Raw genomic sequence first — 8005 nt, forward strand, 5'->3', positions numbered from 1 at the left:
ATATTTTTAAACTGGCACTAACGGATGCTAGCCCCAGCCCAGGGTCTGAATACAGTGGGGCCTCGCTTAGTGAGTAAGTTGTATAATGTGCAAAAAGCATTGAAAAAGAATTACTCAATTAAAGAGTGACATTTTGCACAGGGAGTGGCGAGGGAATTCTTGCGATGAATGCCCGCCTGCCACTCTACTTCAAGGTGTTCAACCCTTTCTCTGCTCTGATCTTAATCATGCATATGATCACACTTATTTTCAATCTTGTGCTCAGACAATGCTGTTTTTTGGTTCAAAGTTTAATAATAATAATAATAATTGGTGCATATTTTAAGAAATGTCCCCAAGGAAGAAGCCTCGAGGAGACAGCCATGTGAGAATAAAAATGATCATTGACATGAAAATTGAAATCCTTGAAAAGTGAGGAAGAGGCAGATGTGGCACTCGCATACAATTGGTCGACGTCAATGTTTGCCCTATTCTCAAGGGCAACAACAAAATTAAGAAGATAGAAATGCTTGGAAGGGAGTGACAAGGTTATCTATGCCATGGGAATGTATTCTCAATGATTTGGAAAGGCAGCTTCCCATGTGGATAAACGAAAAGCAATTGCAAGGCAACATTATCGACAAGAACTTGATTTGTGAGGAGGCGGAAGTGGTTTTTGCTGACTTAGTTTGAAGACGGCAGGATCATCAATGGCCAAAGATGAAGTATTTGAGGGAAGTCGTGGGTGGTTTGACCAGGTACAGAGAAGAACCGGCAACTACGGCATTGTGAGGTGTGGTGAAGCAGGGAGCACCGACTCAAAGGCAGCAGAGAACCTCATTCGTGACTTCAGGAAGCTCAGAGATTCTGAGGGTTGCCTGACCCAACAGGTTTTCAATTGTGATGAAGTTCATGTCAAATCTGCGCCTGTATTTGCAACTCTTTAAAATTGGGTAAATGAATTTAAATGTGGCCTTACATCCACAAATGATGGCCATTGTTCAGGATGTCCAGTTGAAGTGACTTCCTCCCAATATGATTGACAAAATCCACGATATGGCTTTGAGTGATCGATGAATCAAGATTCACGAAATAGTTGAGGTCCCAGGCATATCACGAGGTACAGCATTTTCAATTTTGCATGTTAATGGGTGTGGGAAAAATTTCAGAAAGATGGGCACCGCGTTTGGTATCAGTGGAGGTGGGTAAATGTAATCAAGGGGTCAATACGGAGACTGGTTTGGGGCTTTCCCATTGCAGTCCTGATGGGCTTGTGCATCGATACTTGACTGCTGATGAAACATGGATAGACCACTACACTCCAGAGACAAAGGAACAGTGGACAGGGTGATGGCCAGGGTTTTTTGTGGAATCATCTCCAGCGATTACTTGCACACTGGACAAGTGATAAATGGAGAGCATTACATATTCGTATTGCTTCGGTTGTGCATAGAAATCAAGAAAAAACATCTTCCTTTGGCAAAGAAAAAATTCTTTTCTAACGAGACAATGCATGGGTGCACACCTTTGCAGTTTTGATGACAAAAATTGTGGAATTTAAATTTGCATTATTACAAAATCCAATGCACTCGTACCACCAGATTTGGCTCCCAAGTGACTTTATTTCCAAACTTGAAAGACTGTCGAGGTGGAAAACTATTCACATTGAATGAATGAACCCAACATAGATGCCCATCTCTTTTGAGGAACTTCCCAAATTCTAGTGTTTTGACGGCTTAAAAAATTTCGAAAAACTCATGGAAAAGTGTGTCAAGCTAGAAGGAGATTGTTGAAAAATAAAAACTAATCGACTCAAAAGTAATTTGTTTTTCTGTTTTTTCTCAAGGACTAATTGAGTGCCCCACTTAGAAAGGTGTATGTTTGGCCCCCACAGAGGAAAATTTGATATTTCATGTGATTGAACATAACTATAGAAACCCTAAAATAGCATGGCTTTATTTTAAGACCAAGGTCACATTTTCAACTGCCTGAGGCTGGATGAATATGTTTTTTTAGCATGTGTGTTTTCCACGGAACAGCATTTTGGTCAGTTAAATGTCCCATAATTACTCGTAAATGAATCCACGTAAAAATTGTGGATGTCACAGAATGCTCTGATTACTCCAGCTTGGATCAGAAAAAAGTGGTTTGGTTGCCAAAGTCGGACCCCATCCGAAGGGGTAATGTCATTATATCATGCCCACATTAAGGAGATGTGGGTCATCGTAGTCCAGGGGTAGAGTGTTGGACTACTGACTGGAGGACCTTGGTTCGATTCCCGGGGGCAAGCCTCTCTGGGCACCTACAGATCCACCCAAGCTATGTGATTTTTCAGGTACCAGATCTTCCTGGGAAACCATAATGGCACAGGGAAAGCAACTGGCCCCCCTACCCTGCTAATGTGTGGATTTTCACACGCCATATAAGGCTTAGTACTGGGTGAACTCTACCATCACCTACCAAACTGACCTTCGGGTTGATTACTGTGTTTATGGTTTATTAAGGAAATGAATGGAATATTATTGTGAAATTTACAAAGAAAGTTCTGCTATATATTTCTTCTTAAAAAATTAGCTGCAAGATGAGCATTTGAATTATTTCAATGTTTGTGCCTTTATTCTTTTTTTCATCATCAGTCGGCAAACTGCATTCATGAAGCACTTAGGTTTTCAACCAGCTTGTGGCCATGATGAAAATACAAAGGTAGTCTGAAAAGTTTCTGACCTAAAAAATAAACTAAGACAATTTTTCCTGCAAATTTTATTTTATTGTTCAGCATAAGTCTCCTTTATAGTTGAAACGCTTTTCTAGGGATGCTCTTACTTTTTTAACCCTTCCAAATAGTAGTGGAATGCTTTCTAGAAAATAGGCATTTTTGTATGTAATAACCTCCTCAGCCGATGAAAATGTTCTTGCTAAAGGACAAACCCTTTGGGTTAGGAAATGGGAAATAGGTCCCTTGGGGCCAGATCTGGTGAATGCAGTGAGTGGCCAACTGATTCAAAGTGCAATTCGCAAATTTTAGTAATGGCAACAACCGAAGTTTGATCAGGTGCGTTGTCTTGGTGGAAAAGCTCATTCTTCCTCTTTAACTGCAGACTTTTTTTATAGAATTTCCACCAGCTAGTCAAGTAATGATGCATTATACTCTCCCATTCTTGTTTTACCTTTTTGAAGATATTCGATAGAACCATCTTTGCCTTCTTCGGAGCAAGTATACCCTTTGTAGACCCCTGCTTTGTCCATTCTCTCTTTCAGGAATGCAGTAATAGATCCAAATTTGACCTGCAGTTACGATTCTACTGAATAAATCGGACTCATTTTGCTCAAACTGCTTTAAGAGAGCCTTGGAAATGTTCATTTGAATGAGTTTTTGGTCCAAAGGGAGCAAATTTGGCAGCCAGCGTGTGAACAGCTTATGCATATCCAATTTTCAATCGATATAAGACAAACGCATTCTTTCAATATGCCCATAAGCCTCTCCTATCTCGCTAACCTTAATTCACTGATCGTCCAGTGCCATTTGGTGAACTTTTTTGATGTTATCTATGTTGCAGTTTCTGGCCGTCCCGAACGCTCATCATCAAGCAAGCTGGTACGGCCACATTAAAATTCAGCCAACCCAAATTTCATTGTCGTAAATGATGCTGCCAAGTCCCCATACTCAGCAGCCAACTTGTCTTTAATTTGCATAGTTGTTCTATTATTTTAGGTAATCTACTGGTTGAGGTAGGTTTTGGATGGACGCAACCACCAAATAAGTATCTTTTCTCTCCCTACAAAACACAACTCAACAAACCTACTCTGCAACCAAGTCCCTCTTCATCTCCCTACATTTCATTCCTCCATTTATTCTGTTCAACATTAGTATCCTATTCCTGTCCCTTCCTCTTTTTTTCCTTAAAGTCTCCCCTCTGTTACAGTCTTCAACACCCCACTACCGATTAATACGCCCCTCATCCATTTTTCCTGCCTCCATAGGATTTCTCCGAACTAACCCTTCTCCTCACCCACCTTACCCAGCACTTTCTCATTTGTTTTCTTTTCTGTCCACTTCACCTTCTCCGTCCTTCTCGACGACTACATTTACAAAGTCTCCAATCTACATCTATCATCCCCACTTCAGTTACCATGTTCCCACACCATACAAAGCTACGCAACATGAGAAGGCTCAGAAGTGCCTGGCCCGACCTAGAGATGGCAGTATTTGTTCGAAAAATATCACTGTATTAGAAAGTATGCAATCTATAAAGCATAAGTTTCAAGTTTGAAGATTCCGCTTTGTTTAGTATTTGTTTGCTGCCATCAACAGTGAATGTTTTCAGTGAATTCGTGAAAATGGAGAAAACTGATCATTGTTATGTGATACATTACTTTTCTTTGAAACGCCTCAGCCCAACCAATATAAAAGTCGAACTGGATTCTACTCTGGGTGAGTCGGCTCCTTCGTTTACCACAGTAAAATATTGGGTAGCATAGTTTAAACGAGGCCGTACGAGTTGCCAAGACGAGCATCGAATTGGTCGACCAAATGAGGTCAAGACTCCAGAAACGGTGAAGAAAATCCACAAATTGATACTGGATGATCGTCGACTGAAAGTGCACGAGCTGGCATAGTAGGCATCGCAAATTAACTTAAAATTTGGACGTGAGAAAGCTGTGTGCAAGATGGGTGCCATGTTTGCTCATATTCGAGCAAAACCAGTGTCGTGAAGATGTTTCAATTGATTGTTTAGCACAGTTTCACGGCAACAAAGCAGAATTTTTGCAGTTTCATAACCATGGATAAAACGGGTCCATTACTTCACACCCAAGACAAAAGAACAATCAAAACAATGTATTCATAAGGGAGAACTGACCCGAAAGAAGACTACTGTTTCATCTGCAGGCAAGGTCATGGCGTTGGTTTTTTGGGATGCACGTGTGATAATTTTCATTGGCTGTCTTGAAAAAGGAAAAACTATCAACGGCGAGTATTTCGCGAACTTGCAATGAGCGAAGAAATCAAGCAGAAGCGGCCGCATTTGGCTCAGAAGAAAGTGTTGTTTCATCAAGACAATGCACCAGCTCACAAATCCATTATTGGAATGGCCACAATTCATGAATTAAAGTTTGAATTGCTACCTAATGCACCCTATTCGCCAGATTTAGCCCCCTCGGATTATTTTCTGCTCGCAAACTTGAAAACATGGCTCGGTGGTCAATGATTTTCCAAACGTGAAGAAGTGATGGCGGCAGTTATTGGCTATTTAGAGGAGCAAGACAGTTCTTATTATAAAAAGGGTATCGAACTTATTGAACATAGCTGGGAAAAGTGTATAGAGCTGAAAATAGTTAATGTTGACAAATGAATACATTTTTTTCAAAAATTTTTGTTTTTTCTTTGTTGGGTCGGGGACTTCTGGGATTACCCTCGTACACGTCAAAGTTCAGCGAGCCTTTTCTTTTGCATCCTTACTCAACACCCCTTTGAACAACTACTTCCTCCTTGTGAAAACCTTTCGCCTGGTGCAGTTCTTCTCCTAACGTTCCTACTACTTTGACCATTTTGGTCCAAAACACGCCTTGAGATGAGTAAACTGTTCCACCTGCTCTAGTTTTTGCCCTCCTATTGTAATGTTGACCTTTGCCTTTCTCTTTTTGAAAAATAGCATAACCTTTGTTTTATTTACATTTATTCTCATTCCATACCTATCGCACTCAATTTCCAATTCACTCAGCATTTCTGAGCAACCCCTTGACTGACTGACAAACTAAATCTCGATCATGAACAAGCCTAATTGATTTCAACAAGTCCCCACAGACTTTCATTCCTATCTCCAGTTCTTCCCATCCCTCTTTAGTCATTTCCTTCACATATATGTTTAACAGCCCCAGTGATGATGGACAACTCTGCCTTACACCTATTCATAACACTGCCTATCCGCACTCTCTGTCCCCCTCTCAATACCTGAGCAGTTTAAGACATGTATAGGATGTGTATTAGTTTCCTATGCCTACAATATACTCCGATTTCCTGCTATATATTTGTCAATTTTTCCCGATTTATTTATTTATTTCCTTATCCATCAAATGCATTTTATGTATCTTTCTACGAGGGCGATTCGAAAAAGTAAGGTCCCCTATTTTTTCTTCATGAAAAATCAAATTTATTCTCAACTTTGCGTACATCGTTAGTAAGGTTGAACATTTAACTATTTTTCTACATAGTCGCCTTGACGATCAATCACTTGTTGCATCCAATTCGGTGATCAATCCAACTTCCTGAGGATCCCACATACTTGCAGTATATTCAATAAATGAAGCCTAACCATCAAAAGATAATATTTCTCTTTGACCTTTTCATCACAGTTATTATTTAGGTAATCTAGCGGTTAAGGTAGGTTTTTGGGTGGACACAGCTCCTAAATAAATATTTTGTGACTCCTTGCAAAACACAACATCCTACTCTACATCAGGCCCCTCTTCATCCCGTCCAACATCTCTATTCTGTTCCTTCCCTTTCCTCGTTTGCCCAACATTCTTCCCTCAATTACAGGTTTCAACATCCCGCTGCCGGTCAACACCCCCTTCATCCACTTTTCCTACCTCCATAGGATTGCTCCCAACAAACGCCTCTCTTCGCCCACCATACCAAGTACTTCCTCGTTTGTTTTCTTCTCTGTCCATTTCACCTTCTCCATTCTTCTCCACACCCACATTTCAAAAGCCTCTAATCTACGTCTATCCTCCTGCTTCAATGACCACGTTTCCGCGCCGTACATAGCTACACTCTATATCAAAGTTTTTACGAGTCTACTCTTCTAATAAAGCCTAATATTTGGTTAGCTTGCCCACATATTCCCCACATGTGTTTCACCCAGGAGAGGGTAATGCCCAAGTATATTTAATCGAGTCTAAATATTCCATTTTGGTGTTCCCCATGCTAAATAAGCCACATCAAAATAAATAGGCCTAAATGAGTAGTTTCAGGGGTCATATGGTGGAATTTGAACATAATAAATAAAAGATAGTAATAATTTTCCGCTAGATAAGTTTAATAGTATGACCGATTTTCGATATATTACATCATCTTCAGGTAACAAAATTAATTCTCTACTAATTGTCTTATCTACATTTTTGCATCCCAGGAAGGGGGGTGGTGGTGGATGTGGAAGGAAAAGAGAGACGGAGAAAGAGGGGAAGGTTGGTTAACTAACCAATGGGATGCGGAATACACAGTTTGAAACATGTTCAAGGCTCACTTAGGTCTCAGAGGTCCACCTTGGTGAATCACATATAAGTAATAGGAACGGCACCAGGAAGCTTGAGGGATGGGTAGGGGGGGAGGGTGTTGGAAGTTGCTAGAAAAGACGGAAGCGGAGAAGAGAAAGGTTAAAAAGAGACGTTTCAGGCATGATATGGTGGAATATCATAATTAATTTTAAAAATTGGCATAATTTCCACAAAATAAAATTTATTAATGCAACTGGTTTCAATGTAACTACATCATCGCCACATGAAGATGTTGTAGTTACATTAAAACCGGTCACAATAATTAATTTTATTTTGTGGAAATATTGCTAATTTTTCAATTTTTAATCAAGAGAAAGGTTGTAATATAATGTAATACATCGAAACCCGGTTGTACTAGTTAACTTATCCTATGGACAATTGTTACTATCTCTTCTTTATTATAAATAGGCCTCATCAATATCTAATTATTAATCATCAAACATTTTACTGGTGAAGACTGAGCAAAAAATGGTAATTTAAAAATACTTTGTAATATCAAATGTAAATAGTGCCGAAAACTCATAACAATTAATGTGATCACTCATTGGCTGACTTTGCAGAGGATGCGTGTTTGACATCATCCTGCCTCGTGCATCGTATGGAGTAAAATACAAACTCAAAAGTGATGTTGGAGCAATTCAATGGTGCCCTATGACTTCACAAATGCTAACAGTCCGAGAAACATCATCACTGTCAATGAGCAGGCATAGAAATACAGTACATTTTTGAACTGGTCATGGTGAATGTATAG

The sequence above is a fragment of the Hetaerina americana genome, unplaced genomic scaffold, assembly GCF_022747635.1.
Source record: "Hetaerina americana unplaced genomic scaffold, ioHetAmer1.1.p SCAF_9, whole genome shotgun sequence".
NCBI lineage: Eukaryota > Metazoa > Arthropoda > Insecta > Odonata > Calopterygidae > Hetaerina > Hetaerina americana.